At 34.4% G+C, this 15,771-nt stretch overlaps 1 long non-coding RNA gene across 1 annotated transcript in view; it reads left to right on the top strand.

Annotated features, from left to right (window-relative positions):
- Positions 1 to 8,438: 8,438 nt before the first annotated feature.
- Positions 8,439 to 15,771, top strand: part of LOC141577512 (uncharacterized) — a 95,974-nt gene continuing 88,641 nt past the window's right edge. The window contains exons 1-2 of the long non-coding RNA XR_012506605.1: positions 8,439 to 8,767; positions 11,267 to 11,357. This is a non-coding gene — a long non-coding RNA (uncharacterized LOC141577512). The remainder of the gene's footprint in view (positions 8,768 to 11,266; positions 11,358 to 15,771) is intronic.

The following is a 15,771-nucleotide window of genomic DNA, read 5'->3' on the forward strand; positions in this document are numbered from 1 at the left end:
TAGATGGGTTCCTGGCATCAAGTTTCTTGTCAGTCAAGGAAAAATGTATTTGATTATACAATGCTCAGTTTTTAATAATAGGACATTTGCCAGTTCATCAAGGATAATAAACCTTTTTTCCAGTTGATAAGCTCATAGAGAAATTTACTATTAAATATGTCATGTAAGGACATTGAAAAATATAATATAGTCCCTTGGCAATGATATTACAATATGGCAATACATCACAGAAAAATGCAACATTATTTTCCCTACAGTGTTTCTTTATATAAGGAGCAAAGGCATGCTGGGTATTTCACATACTATTTTTTGTTTTTTGTTTTTTGTTTTTTTACCTTCAAGATGGCACAAAGGGCCCTGGAATCAAGTTTGCTGGCAAAGTTCATTATGAGGTGGAGAGTGGACAAGAATAATAGCAACTTCAAGGGAGAGGAGAGAGAATAAAATAGAAAGAAGATGAGCTAAAAGAACAAGCACATCGTGTACAGAAAAGATATAATCCAGCCACAGTAAAGTAGAAAGATGAACCATCTCGTAGAACTGCAAGATTCTACAGTTTTGTAGAATTTTCCATTGCCATCATGCATAAAATTAGAGCAATAAAATCAAAGCATTATTAGTAACGAAGAAACTAGATTTTCAACGCAAGTAACCAACAAGATGATATAAAGGTAAATTGGTCATGAGACTGTTTAGCATTAGTAATGAATTGTCTCTTTTAAAAATTGTTTTACTATAATTAAATTACAAAAGCCACTGTTTCAATGCAGCATGTTCCTATATACCATATTAAAGAAAGCAATAACCATTTCAAACATGGTTGGATATTTCCCAATAAACATTCAAATCAGGATTTGTTCATTGCTATTTTACTGGCACTTTAAGGATGCCTAACATATACCAGATTCTCAAGAAATATTTTTTAGTAAATTAAAAATTCACACAAAACACTTAAGATACTCTAGAAATTTAAAAATATTATAATTTCAAGAAGGCCATAATATGGATGTAAATAGACTTACTTTACACAGTAATTATAAAAACAGATTCATTGTGTAATAAACTATATATATATAGTAAAATTCACAACTCTATATTATAAATGTAATATAGTGCAAACTATTAGCTAATCATTGTAAACATAAATTGCACTCTGCAATAATTTGCTGAGGGAAATGCTGGGAATGAAAGGTGATTTTGATTATTTATATCGCTTTAAAAAACTATCCAGGGAAGTTTATAATCTGCCTTTATTTTATAGTAAATAAAAATACTTAGAATTATTCACTAGACTCTAGGAAGGCACTAAAATTTGGGACAATTTTTATAGATTTAACAATTGAGGTATCTGATATTTAAGATCTTCATCAAAGGCTTTAGTTGGGAGACTCTGGAGAAATCTTTCCTAATGATGTTAACTTTATTTTTCTTTGTACCTCTATACTCCCAAAGAATAGCCTTGAAGGATAACAGAACTCGAAAAAGAATTAAAATTACTTCCTCAGAAGTGTGTATAGAAAGAAGAAATATAATGGCACAGTCATACTCTTCTGTCGTGGCAATAATTGGTGTTACATGTTTATTATATGGTGTTGTTTATTTAACTGTTCCCTGACAGAGTCGATGTCTTATCGTCTATTCTCTACTTGAGTCCTTTTCTAGTGCCAGCAGCTTGGGACTCTGCCTTACACATTATGGAATAAATTAAAGGTAGAGTTATTTAGATTGTTTTGAATGAATCAGTGCAGAATTTCAGAGACTTTTAGCTAGAATAATTATTTCCTATTTAAGTTTTTGGACAATAACATTTACTATTCCATTCACTTTTTTTCCGTTAGGCTAGAACAATCTGTAGATGATACACCAAGAAAGAGAAAAAAAAAAAAGGCATTATTTCTCATTGACATATCCCTTTTACTGACTAAAACAATTAATATATCAATATGTGTGTTTAGGTGCCAAAAATACATTGATAAATTATCACCCAAGCCAGCCACTTGAACCTTTGAATATAGTTGCATCCTTACTGAATTTACAGTTTGCTAAAATGACTCCTATGTGCACATCAGTTAATTTACTACAGTTTTATAATTTAAAGGTATGGAATGTGATATGATCTTTAAGTTATGTAAGTAGAATGTACCTATTCTTCTGATAACGAAAACTTTGGAACATATTTTATGATGGGAATTCTAATCCCCGTTATTTTAAGAAATAGTACAGATGTTTGGAAACAAGAATATACCATAACAAGAAGATTTGCAATATTTGATATAAAATATTTCTGGTTTAAAACAGAGATAGAGGTAGAAATGCATATTTCTGTCCATTATTTGGGACAGGATTGTTGAATCTTAAAGGGCAGGATTGGGCTCTTAAAGAGAATTATCAGCTAAAGTAAAAGTAAAGTGCCACTTAAGCGCAAGGAAAAGGGCATAAAAACACAAGAGCCAGTACAGATAGGGCAGGTAACACACACTTAGAAATAATCTAGGAGCTAAAAGTAGGCACTTTCCTGAAGCAAATACAGAATTAATCAAAAGACTGACATCTAATTACAGGAAAGTCCCAGGCTAACAAATATAGAGGACTAAGAAAAATAAGAAAATTAACATTTAAACTGAAAGGGTTAAACCTGGCCATGATTATTTTAGAAATTGAAATGGAAATGTTCCTTCCTGGCTGTAATGAATCAGCTTTAAAGTCTGAAGCTGTTCAGGACCAAGGACAAAAGCAATTCAATATAGCCACATAGATTTTCTCATCCCACTTGTCTGAGAATCATATATAATCATATAGCTGGAAGTGACTTTAGAAATCATCCATCCCAAATCATTTACTTACTTTACTTACTTTACAGATAAGAAAACTGAGGCACAGAGTTATTACTAACTTATCCAGTCACCCTATTAGTAAGGAGTAAAATTCAGCTTAGAGTCTAATTTTACTTATACCTGGTACAGTGTTCTCTAGAACATTCAAATATATAAAATCACATGCACAGAAGATTTTGAGTGACTATTTTTATATTAAGAAGGTAATTTGTATTTGACGTTTGTGTACGTATTTCTAGGGAGGGGTGTGTGTGTGTGTGTGTGTGTGTGTGTATAGAGGTTAATAGTCTAAATTAACAGCGAGATGTTTTTCTAAATAGCCCAGATTGTTTCAGACTAAATGTACCCTTCCTGTTTTGGTGTATTTATTTGGAAATTACCAGAAGGAAGCTGTCCTAATTCTAAATTATCTCCTCAGATCTTTTTTCCTTTGTTTAGTAATATTTTAAATAATCATTTGACATTTTAATCTCTTTATTCTGCAATTTTCCTGTCTAATATCTGAGAACTCTTCTATATGTCATTTTTGTGTTGTTCTGTGTTTCTGTATTGTTGTTATTTCAACAAATTTCAAAATGTAAATAGTTTTGCTATTGTTTTGTTTTTTCATCTTTCTATTTGAAGGTTTAGTCAAGAAGAATTCGAATTTATAAAAAATTAAACTGTTGTTGAGATTTTATGAGAAAGTATTAAGGGAAAAGTTGTATTATTTTTGGAGAACATTTTTTGTACTTTTAGGCAGAGATATTAAGGTAAAGGCTAAGTTTAAGTGACAGTATAATATCTAGAGGCTTATTTTATGACCTATATAGTCATTCTAAATAATAAGCTAAATTAGAAATTGAAAAATGAACCCTAATTTGGAAACAATGTGTTTTTTTTTTTTTTTAAAAAAAACTCTCTTCTGTCTAGGGAACATTACAATCTCTAGATATAGTGGAAAGATTATGAACTTTGAAGTCTGAATGCGAATAATGGCTTGACTCACTCTACATAATATTGGGAAAATTTCTTAGAATTATCTCAGTCCCAGATTCTCTCTTTGAAAAATAAGAATATGCTTTTGGCATTGAGCATTAAATCACTCATGTAGACATATCTGTCCTCCCTGATGTGAACTTCTCAACAGCTGAAATGTAAATTTCTGTCCTCATCTCCATTCCTCCTCCTAGAGGCAGCTATCAACACTCAATCCAATCCTTTAAGGTCTTTGGCTTTGATCTCATATGCCATGGATTCTAGTGCAAGATTCCAGAGATTTGATAAAGATATGGAAAGGAGAGTTCCCTTTCACCAATCTGCCTAGCTTGAGTTGTGATAAACTCCAAGCGCCAGGTGACTAACTTATTTAGACATAGGATTCTTCAGAAAGGAATCTGGTAGAATCTGAGGGATTTTAGATCTAATCTTGGACTAAAAAGTTAATTCTTGACTTTGATCATTGCCTTTACATTTAAGAGAAGCATGCAGTCCTACTGCAACACTCAAACACGTACATTAAATCCAAAGAAAATTGTGAAAACATCTACAATTTGAGTTTGGAAAAAAAAAAGCAAAAGGAAGATATTTAAAAATTGTAACACAAAAAAGAAGAAAAGCTATATTTAATTTTTGCTTCTGTGTATCTTGCTCTCATATCAGTTATTATCTTGAGATTATTTATGATAAAAATTTGTATGATTTCTTTTGCTTGCAAATTACATACCTATATAATCTCATTAACATTTCCCTGTAGGTCTCAGTTCTCTTCTTGAAATTCACAGCTGTAACTAACTGTTGAAAAGGGTTTTTTCCTTATATTCAGCCAAAATCTGCATCCTGGAACCTCTGCCCATTGGTACTCATGAAAGTCCCTGGGGTTCTGGGAGTAAGACTAGGGTCACATTATATCATCTCTGACAATATATGCAACCTACCTGATAGTTTTGAGCACTAGTTTCCTTATGTGTAAATGGAGGTAGCAGCATATTTATTGTGCCTGAGTATGGAATATAATAAGAGCTTTCTACTTGTCAATTTATTCTCTCTACTCCTTCCCCCCCCACCTCAAGAAGTATTATACTATTATTATTAATATATATACTATTATTATACTATTATACTATATATTATTACACTATTGAAGAGACAAGATGGAAAATAGTTGAAACAATTAGCAAACAGTATGTCAGTATGTAATTAAGCATTCAATTGCTACTGTACCTAAATATACACATCAATTTGTGGTACACATTATAGATGCATATTGTGAATTTAATTTAGAACTCTATATGTTTCAAAGACATTGTAATAATTTTCCCCTACAATACTTGCATGTCCTTCTGTTCTCTTTCTCAGTTTATGGTCATTTTTGTTAACTACTCTCACTTTCTTATTCCCATATCCAATCAATTACCAAATCCTGTTGATCCTATTCTAGTGTTGTTGCACATTTGACCCCGTATTTTTTTCCCCACATCCTACTCTAGTCCTGGCCCTTGTTAACTCTTGCCTGGACTATCACATTTGACTCCCCACTGATCTACTTGGCACAAGTTATTTCCTTCTTCAATAGCTTCAATAGACTCCAGCTGGTTTAGTCTTTCCAAGCAGAGCTCTGATCAAGAAGTTGCCTTGCTCAAATACTCTCAATTTCATGTTTCTTGGAAAATGAAATCCAAGCACCTTTTCTTGGAAATTAAGAATGTCTGTGACCAAGCTTCACCCTAACTTACTCCTGTCTTACTCCTCACTACCCTGCTTAACAAATCCTAAATCCTTGCCAAATTTGCTACTTCCTGCTTTCTGTTTGCACTTTCCAACTCTTGTCTTTAAGCGATGTTTAACTTTGGTCTCTAATTGTCCTTCCTTCTTTCTAGAGTTTTTTTTTTTTTTTACCATCTTCAAACTACACCAGATCCTACCTATATCTGTCTCTCGTTTGGACTCCTACAGCTCACTGTGGCCATTTTAAAACACTCATAATATTTTGCCCTATTTACATGAACATGTTTAATCTCTCCACCTGTGTTATAAGCTGCCTGAAGGCTGTCTTTACATCCAGCTCCTTAGCTAGCAGAGATTTTAACTTGTAAATACAGAATATTTCTTTTGAAGACTAAAGGGTTCACTGAGGGTTGGAAGAACAAGAGTTTGTTTCATAAAGGAGGACAGTTTTTGAGTTTGGGCAGAAGAGAATTTAAGGAAAGACTTTTCATGACAAAAGATTGTATAATAGAAGGCAGTCACCCTGAGTAAAGATGTGTATTGAGGGTACGGCTGGAAATAATGTTCGAGTGATTATAAAGACGTCTCATTGTAGAAATAACAAAAAAAAGAGGAATTTTAAAAGGTGTAGGATGGGAAAGTAGAAAGAATATTACATCAGGAGTCAGGAGGCTAGTCACAGTTTTATTTCTGATAGTTATGAGATTTTTACAGGCCTCAGTTGCCATTGTGTGGAATTAACAGATAAGATTCAATGGTTTCTAGTCTCTTCTAGCTTTAAAATTCTGTGCCTATAAAGAAATTATGGGCCACTCTATGTTTTTGAGCAATTAGTGGCATATAAAAGCTGTACTTAAGGAAGATAGGAAAAAGATCAAAGAGGATTGAAAAACCTTGTGAATATAAAATTTTAGCCACTTTATTATTTTATATAAGTAAAAATAGTTAATAATTTATGTAGAGGTCTGTAGTCATATAAAGTGTTACAGGTTTTTGTGTGTATATCTTCATTTTTGTCAGTTTATCATTTACTATTTAAATGTTGAAAATTCTTGATATAGAACCATAGTAGTCTGGAGTGGTAACAACTGTTATGCAGGCCCACAAACCATCCCAGACAAATGAGGTTCTGTCTTTGATTTTAAATATCTCAAGGCAAATGGCAGAGTCTTTTCCTAGCTCAAATAGATCCAACTACCTCTAATGACCCTGTTCCAGGTTACTGAGTATCTGTGATCTAGGAGCTTTTGTTGAAACCAAAAGTAAAATTTTACAACCTTTTGTGAAAACTCCTGGACAAACTGAATACAAATTCCTGAGACCTTTTCCCATAAAAAGTTTTTTTTTTTTCCATTTGAATGTTTATTGAGTACTACTGTGTGAAAGAGAATATAGTAGGTCCAACAAGGAAGATAAAGAGGAACAAGACAGCTTTGATCTCAGGGAGATTACACTTTGCTAAGATGCAACAAACATGTAAAATGGATTGAGCTTATGAAGGGCTGACACATGGCAGGTATTCAATAAATGACTGTTGACAAACCAAATAACATAAAGGTTAGAATATGATATGTATCACCAGAGAGATACAAAAAGCAATGGGAGCTCAATATTTTAGGATTACTAGAAAAAGTTTGTGAGGAAAGTTGTATGTGGGGCTTGAAGTTAAGTTCTTAATAGGAGTAAATGTTAGAAGGTCAGCAGGGTTTTAGATAATGGGGGAGAAAAATGCCAGAAAAAATTTAAAAGATTGGATAGCCTAGAGTTAAAATTGAAAACAAGGAATGGCCTCATTTGGCTGTATTATATTATAAGGTAATAGTGGAGAATGAAGTTAGAATGGTAAATGTCTAAAAAATTCTTCATCCTGTGGGTAACTTAGGAGTCATCAAATATTGGTAAGTAGGGAAGTACTATGTAAGATCTTTTCTTTCTCTTTTAGCCACTATACTTTAATAAGACTGTGGTGATTTTTAAATAGCACCTTCAATGCTTAGAAATGCATGCACAGAAACTACAAACCAGAGACAAAAACAAAAAAATCATATCTCAGCCTTCTTATTTCTTACCACTCTGGGCAGCAAGTGGATTGTTTATTGAAATTCTCATTTAGCCCTCGAAGGGAGTATTCAGAGAAACAGCTGCGTGTGGTGATGGCTATGGACTTCACATTTCAGTGTATCTGAGTTTCTATTAACATTAAATTTACTATCTTAAAAAATAAAGCAGGCCTACGTAACAATTTTGTAATAGAAAATCATATAAATCGTATTAAAAAGTATTTTTTCTTAATGCATAACAAAAATGCTAAATTTCTATTATTGGCTACTTCTTGCCATAAAATTATGTCAGAAAAAATGTTATTTTGTCATTTCCAATCATCTAGAGGGAAAGGTGCAAGGTACTGGGGAGTGGGGTATACCTCAGTGGTAGAGCATATGCTTAGCATGTATGAGGTCCTGGGTTCAATCCCCAGTACCTCCATTTAAGAAAAAAAAGATGGAAAGGTACATTTTTGAAACAATGTCATTATTAAATAACTTAATTTTTCAAGTGATGCTGGATGTCTTCTTCATTTGGTTCTGGGAGATATAAATGCACTCATATGTTAACAATCCAATTACATGTTAAATATGTGTTTAACCTAAACTCTTGCTATAAACTGACAGAAATTCTGGCTAAGTTTTTAACTTTAAATTCTTATTACAAGTGGATCATTTCACTTTCCTGATAAAGATGTTTTTTCCTCAAGATGTACAAATATATTTTCAAATTTAAAGTAATGAACATCTATTATAAAATATTATGGAAGTTATAGAATATCTTCATTCTCCCTGTTATAGAATTATACACTCAAACTTTTTACCAAGTAACTTTTTATTATCTCCTACTAGGATAGGTGGAGTATATTTTCCCACCACACTGATGTTGGGCTTGGCCATGTGACCTGCTGTGGCTGATGGAATATGAGCAGCTATAACATGAGCTGTGGTTTTGAACGTACCAGTGTGGGTAAGCTTGAGCTCTTGGGCTTCTGCTGTCCACCATGAGAAGAATATGCCCCGAGTATTCTCTGGTCCCAGAGGGATGAAGACAGACGGAGCAGAGTTGAACTTAACTTTCTGGAGTCTAATCCAGCCTTACTGAGTTCTGGTGAGCCCAGCTGAGATCTGTGGATTTGCAGCCAAACCATACATTGATGAGTGAGAAGACAGTTGTTTGTTTTTGTAAGTCACTGAGATTTTGAAGTTGTGTGTTATCTAGTATAACTGTAGCTGCCATTGACTCATACATATATTATTTTATAATATTTTGATAGTTATGTTTCTCAAATAATGATAAGAAATAAATGGAATATTAAGACCATGAGGTTTATTATAATAAATTAAATATTAATTAAAATTCCAATATAAATATGTCTCAGTAATGGTAATAAGATTTTGGTAACTAAAAATATAGTCTTTTTTGGAAACCACTTTTAGTCTCATTAGGCCCTCATGAAAGCTCAAACTGAAAAGATTAGGCTACATAGTTTTTATATTGGAAAGCTGTAAATCATTTGAAAGTTCTATTCCTCAAACTAACATTTTATAGTTTCCCTTCTTATCTTAAAACATATTAAAATTTTCTTGTCTATTTAGATCATTCATCAGCTATACATTGTAATAATTTCTTTATAGTTTAGTTATTAGGAACCATGATGCTGGACATGAATTACCTTTGTTCTAATGGGGACTTGCTTAGAACAAGTGGCCAAAAGATGTAAATATACATAAAAGTTTTGTAACTTGAAGACTATGTACAAGTGTTGGCACAAAAAAGTTCCAGTGCCATATGAGGATATGCTTATGAATCATAGACTCAGTTGAATAAATTCCTCAACTTTAATGGATGGCCTATACTATTCAAATAAGCTCATCTAAAAAAATTAGAATGAATATATATATGAAAAAATATACATATATATAAAGTTGTGTAATTGTAGAGTGAATATTTCCATTTCAAATGTCAGAGACATCTTGTCAAAAGCCAAGAACTGTGAGTAAGTGGATGAAAATACTTGGCTTCATAAACAAGTTGGCCTATTTTATTTGCCCTACATTTTTAGAAAGGCAATTTCCTGTTGCAGCAATTGTTAAACAATTAAAATATTATTTCACAACAAAATGGGAAGAAATAGGGAATTAAGACTGTTTCTTTTTAATGAGACTAAAACCATTTTCTACATATTTGTCTATCAATGCATAATAGACCCATCAAATAGATGCTTTTTATGCAACTCTAATTTCTCAGTTTCAGGAAGAAAACAATTTTTGGTGGGGGGAAGAAAATATTTTTGAAAATAATATGTTCTTAGTGAGAGATTTTTCTTTAATAAAATTTTCACATTATAGTTGAGGTGTGATGTAGAACTGATTTAATAAAGGCTATATTTAGTTAGTTGGTTAATTCTTGGATGGAAAAAGAAATCATTATAGCTAGACATTTCTCTTTTTTAAGCATTTTTTTTTGATTTTGAATATCATAGTTACTTTTTTTCCAGGATCATAATAAGCTGCCTTTATCCATCCTTCAACGAAGCACAGATATTTATTTAATTTTGTAATTAGTTACACATATTTTTAAAAAGTAAAACTTTCACCACCTAAAACAACGTAATTAGGAACAAGAAAGATAAACTCAACTAATGAACATAGAGTTGGAAATAGAATTCCAAAAAATTAAATGAACTCTTGCTTTGCATGTCAGTGGAAGTCTTTTGTTATTTTCTGGCAGGTATCTGGATAGACAGAAGCTTTCCCATGTATTGAAGGAACTGTGCAAAGCCCAATTAGTTCTTCAGCTTTACCAACGTCTGTTCTTTCCTGAGAAGTAATTCCGAACAATCCCTAAGCAAGCAGAAAGTTATTCACGTTATAAAATGTTTAGGAATACTTTAGCTTAGTTTTATTTTGGGCCTTTAAAGACAGACAGAGAATGTCACAAACACCAGTTTTAGACAAAGTATACAGTACACTAGGCCCGATGTTTCACCCACAATAAAAAGATCAACAGCCAAGGTAACGGAGAGGAACTGTATACAGAAAAGAGGAAGACAGAAGAGAAATAAAATATTAGAAGTGTATGAACGTGTGTACATTTTAGATTGCATGTAAATGTAACATTTAATTTATACAGTATATACCTGTTTGTGTTGTATTGTTTCAAGTATAATAGTCATCTCCTCAGCTATGGTGTAAACTCCTTGAAATAGACTTTGTGTTTTATAGTCCCTCTGTGTTTCTTAACACAGAGCTGAGCCTAATGCTAAGGACCCCAATAAATAATTATTGATAAATTCATGAAGATCATAATTCAAAATTTGATGGGACACTGTGATGTTAGAATGTTCATTGCAAACAACATAGCCATTAGGGATTCAAACTGAGGTGACATGCACAGCTTTTGGTCACCTCAACATTGTTTATTTCTAATTTTAAGATTGCATTCACTGCTATTGATTGAAATTTCTAAGACAATTTTCACTGAGTTTAAAAAATGTTTCTTGCTCATTTGAATGTGTACATCTGTGTACTTCTCTTTGTTGTCTTCTCTTCCTTTGGTTTTGTGCAAAAAGAAAAGACACATTACATGCTCTTAACTGCTTTGCTTTCACCCACACATCAAAATCCGATAAAGTGAGAAAGACTACCTTTTTTAACAATTCTTTTATCTTTACTCTCCAGCTAAAGTTTGAGAAGAAAGAACTATTGAAATTCAATAAAGAATTATGAGAATCCCAGACTTCACTCCTCCTGATGCCACATAGGGAGAGAGGTAAGTCCAAGAAAGTCATAATGGCATATAGTTTTCATTACTACATGACGTTTCGAAGTTAGGGGAGGAAGGCGATACTAAGGGTATATCCTCTTTCAAATCCAGATCTTGCCATAAACTTTCAAACAATAATATGGTTATGGAAGAACTATGCTGTCTCTATGGACCCCAGTGTATTTATAGGAAAATTCCTAGAAAACCATTGATTTTCAATTCTGTGTATTTAAGTGGCTTACCTTTGTTTTAGACATAGGTAATTGAGTCAGCTTATGTCAGATTACTTCCATGGAGTTGAGTAGGTGTTAGAACCCATCTCACTTCACTTGGGGCCTGTGGTGGGAGCTGTAATGCCCTTTTGAGACAAAGAAGGTGACTTAAGCTATGCTTTCTAAGTTGTGAATTATTTTTATACAATCTTGTGATACAGAGTATAATCTTTAAAAAGAGAGTAATGATCTTCACTAAACAAAATTATCTGGGAGGGTTACTGGAGAAGGGTATCTGGCGATTGTGTTGTTGATTATATATGATTCTAATTCAGGGGTTATTGCTTTGAGAAAATTACTGCTAACTGTCCCTGGACAAAGATCTTCTGTGTCACTAATCATTAAAGCTACCATGATTTGAGTACCTAATAAGTGGCATATTAACTAACATTCTTGTTTATATGTGAATTTCGCGTGGCTTATTTTTTGGCTCATTGGACATAGGTCAGTGAAAAGTGAGCATAGTTAGCACTAGGGAGCTTTCCACACTTCATGTCTTTAAGCTCAATGAATCACTCTAACATCCCAACTGGCATTGCACTATTTATACCGTCTAATCGGGAATATAATTTCACAACATCGAGTTTGCAGCACAACCATAGCATTGCAATTTAGCACACATTTTGTTAATGTGCTTTGTATCCTGTTAAAGTCTCATCTTTGCAGCCTAGTGCCATATGTTACTGGTCTGGAGTAAACCTCCTAGGCAAGAGGAAATAAAAAGGAGTAAAATTACAGTGTGACATGTGCTATTGGTTACTTACCAACAAACAGTCCTTTCTTCTTCTTTCCTAATCAAACCTTAATTTTGTTCAAGTTTGGGAAAAATGTGCTCAGGGAAGATGAGCCCCACTTCCAGCCAAGGGTAGAAAACATGAAGGATATAGGTCCCAATTTTGTTACCTTTTCACCAGAGATTCTTTTGGAATTTGTATGTAATTCAGCTCTGGCCAATAGGACCTGAAAGAAAGTCTGTTGCAAGGCTTCTGTGAAAGATTTCTTCCTGATAAGAGAAATATGCTTGAGGAGAGAACACCTCAGTCCCCTTCCCTTGCCAGCCTTTGGATGTTGTTATGAGAATTTAACACATAGGGTTTTGCTGCTGCCTAGAGGCTAGGGATAGAGAGATTGATGACATGCAGAGCACGGCAAAGACGAGGGTAAGAAAGAGCTTAGGTCCTTTAAGGCATTGTTAGGCTGCCAAGCCAATTCTTAGATCTACTTCTCTCTGGACTTCTTGCTGAATGTCATAGTAAGTGTCCTTATTGTTTAAGTCACATTTAGCAGGGTCTTCTGTTACTTACAGACAAAAGCATCCTCACTGATAAAAAAAAGTTAGTTAAAAGAATGCGGTTCATACCAGTGTGGTTGTTTCTCTCACAGGCAAAGGCAAGGCAAAGAAAAGAAAGGGCATTGCTGGTTTACTAATGAGCTTTTTGTAGAAATGGTAGTTTAGAGCTTGAAATGCATTTCCCCCATAGAGATGTTATAAATGGTGTCCAGGTTCCCAAAGTAAGTCCATAAAGCCTATTTAATCCAATAATGCCACAAAATCTGTACAGTCTAGTGGAATTGAATCACCTTGAAAAACAAGGTTTCCTTTGGGACAAAAATGAATTCAAAGGAAAAAAAGAATTTCAGAGATTCAGCTTGGCAAAACAGAAAGTCATCACCCCAATAGCAATAAAACTGAAGATGTTCCTCTTCTTAAGGACTGGGCAGTAGGAACAGTTATTAACCTATATCCCAAAAGGCAATGGTAATAACCTGTTGCCTGGGAGTCAGCCTGAGAAAAGTCAAAGGGTACACAGTGATACAGGATCAGGATAGAAGCTTGGAAGGGGGAAGATTAAATGTTTTCTTTCCCCTCTACCCCCTACTTTCAGGGGTTTACCTGCCTATTTCTATTTCTGTACCACTACCTACTGTTTCTAGTAAAACAGTTCTCTTCCTCTCTTTTTCCTGAAGCATCTGTAACTTGTGCCACATTGAGGAAGAACCCCCAGTGTTACGTAAATATCACTGCTTACCTAGTTTAGTTTATTCTGAACACCAATGCAATATTGGCCACTCCTTAAGGTATCTATATTTAAAAATAGCCATGAGGGGGTTATTAAACTTGGGATGAACTGGCAAGCTATTCTATTGATATTAAATTAATTTGTGCTTTGTTCTCACCAGTAAAGTTGGAAGATGTAAAATGTCTTGTTGCTAGCTACCCCCTAGTACTTGGGAAGGTTGCCAGATTTTGTGTTCTGAGTTCTGACCCCCTTGCTATGTGGAGTTTTTGACCACCTTTATGGGCAGAGCTCAGTTCTGAAGAGGTTAGGACCCCAAAGGCAGCTCCTATTCCCACTCTACTTTTTGTTGCTTTGTTTTCTCTTTAAGCCTAAACTTGTGCAGGGAAAAGGCAGACAAAATGGGAAGGAAAGAGACTTTCCAGGAGTTTTCTCAGAGGCTTCGGAGGTAAGTGAGGATATGAGAGGCTTTTGTTGAATGATAGAAATCTGAGAATGTCAGAGTGGGGAATAAATTAATTCTTGTGATAAGTAATAAGATTAGTAAAATGGTTGCAGTTGAACCTTGGACAACATGGGAGCTAGGGGTGCTGACCCTCTGTGCAGTCAGAAATCTGAGTATAACTTATAATTGGCCCTCCCTATCCAGGATTCATATCAGTGGTTCACATCTAAGAATTCAACCAGTGACCCATCACATAATATTATACTATTTACTATTGAAAAATATCCTTATATAAGTGGACCCACGCTGTTCAAACATGTGTTGTTCAATGGTCAACTATAATGAAACTATATACAGCTGACCACATATAAATTACACATAGAGGTTATGTATCTGATGTGTCTTTGAGGACCTCTCTGATTTTCCCAATTAATCACTGAGTCTTTGTGAATATGTACATGAGTTCTGGTATACCTCACTGAAGGTCTCCTTTACACATAACCCAATATCATGTGGGTTCCTTATAAACACCACTCCTTTGAGGATGAACACCATTTCTTTGAACACCACACTAGAGATTTTTTAATGGATGATAACCACAGGAAGTAAGAGGTGGGCATCAGGTAAATGGTTCCTCTTTTGCTATTTTAATATTCTTTTTCTTCACTTAGACCTTCACTTCTATCCCCTGTTACTGAGTTCATTCAGGCTGTTATAACCAAAATACCATAGACTGAATGGCTTATAAACAATAGAAATTTATTTCTCACAATTATGGAGGCTAGAAGTGAAGTGTGAGATCAGGGTGCCAGGACTGGTGGTCGAGTTTGGGTAAGAGCCCTCTTCTGGGTTGCAGACTGCCAGCTTCTCCTCCTCGTGTCTTGTCTTGGACCAGAGGAAGCAAGCTTCCTCATGACTCTTTTAAGGACACTAACCCTATTCATTAGGGCTCCACCCTCATGACCTCACTTAATCCTAATTACCCTCCAAAGGCCCACCTCCTCATACCATCGCATTAGAGGGTAGAGTTTTAACATACAATTTTGGAGGGACACAAACATTCAACATATAACACCTTGTAATCCCAGGAATTATGTGTCCTCTGCCATAAAGAAAGAGACATGAGTTAGTTCAATAGACTTTAGAGAACTGATAAAAAAAAAAAAAGAGCTTTATATTACAGCTTACAGAATTATGCTTTATGCAAAAAGCTCAGGAAATACATTCTCATCAAGCTACATGAGAACAGACTAGGTTGGAGGAAGTTCCCTAATGAGGCTTCTCCAGGATTCCAGTTTCCTCTCAGGAAACGTATTTGGATTTCCTGCTGGGATCAAGGGTCATCTGCCTGTCCAAAGTGGAGCCTGCAAGACCAGGGAAGCACTCATTGCGGGTTACCAAGTATAATAGTGTAATAGATTTCTATTGCTATGTAACAAATTGCTTCAGACTTAGTTGCTTAAAACAACACATATTTCTCCTTTCACAGTTTCTGTGGGTTGGGAGTCTGGGTAAGATTTAATGGGTCCTCTGTTTCATAAGTTTGCATTCAAGGTGTCCACCTGAATTCTCATTTGGGGAAGAATCCACTTTGAAGTTCATTTACCCTGTTGGCAGAATTCATTTTCTTATAGCTATATGACTGAGGCAGGCTTTGCTGGCTGTCATCTAGAGGCCATCCTCAG

The sequence above is a fragment of the Camelus bactrianus genome, chromosome 1 (genome assembly GCF_048773025.1).
Source record: "Camelus bactrianus isolate YW-2024 breed Bactrian camel chromosome 1, ASM4877302v1, whole genome shotgun sequence".
NCBI classification, from domain to species: Eukaryota; Metazoa; Chordata; class Mammalia; order Artiodactyla; family Camelidae; genus Camelus; species Camelus bactrianus.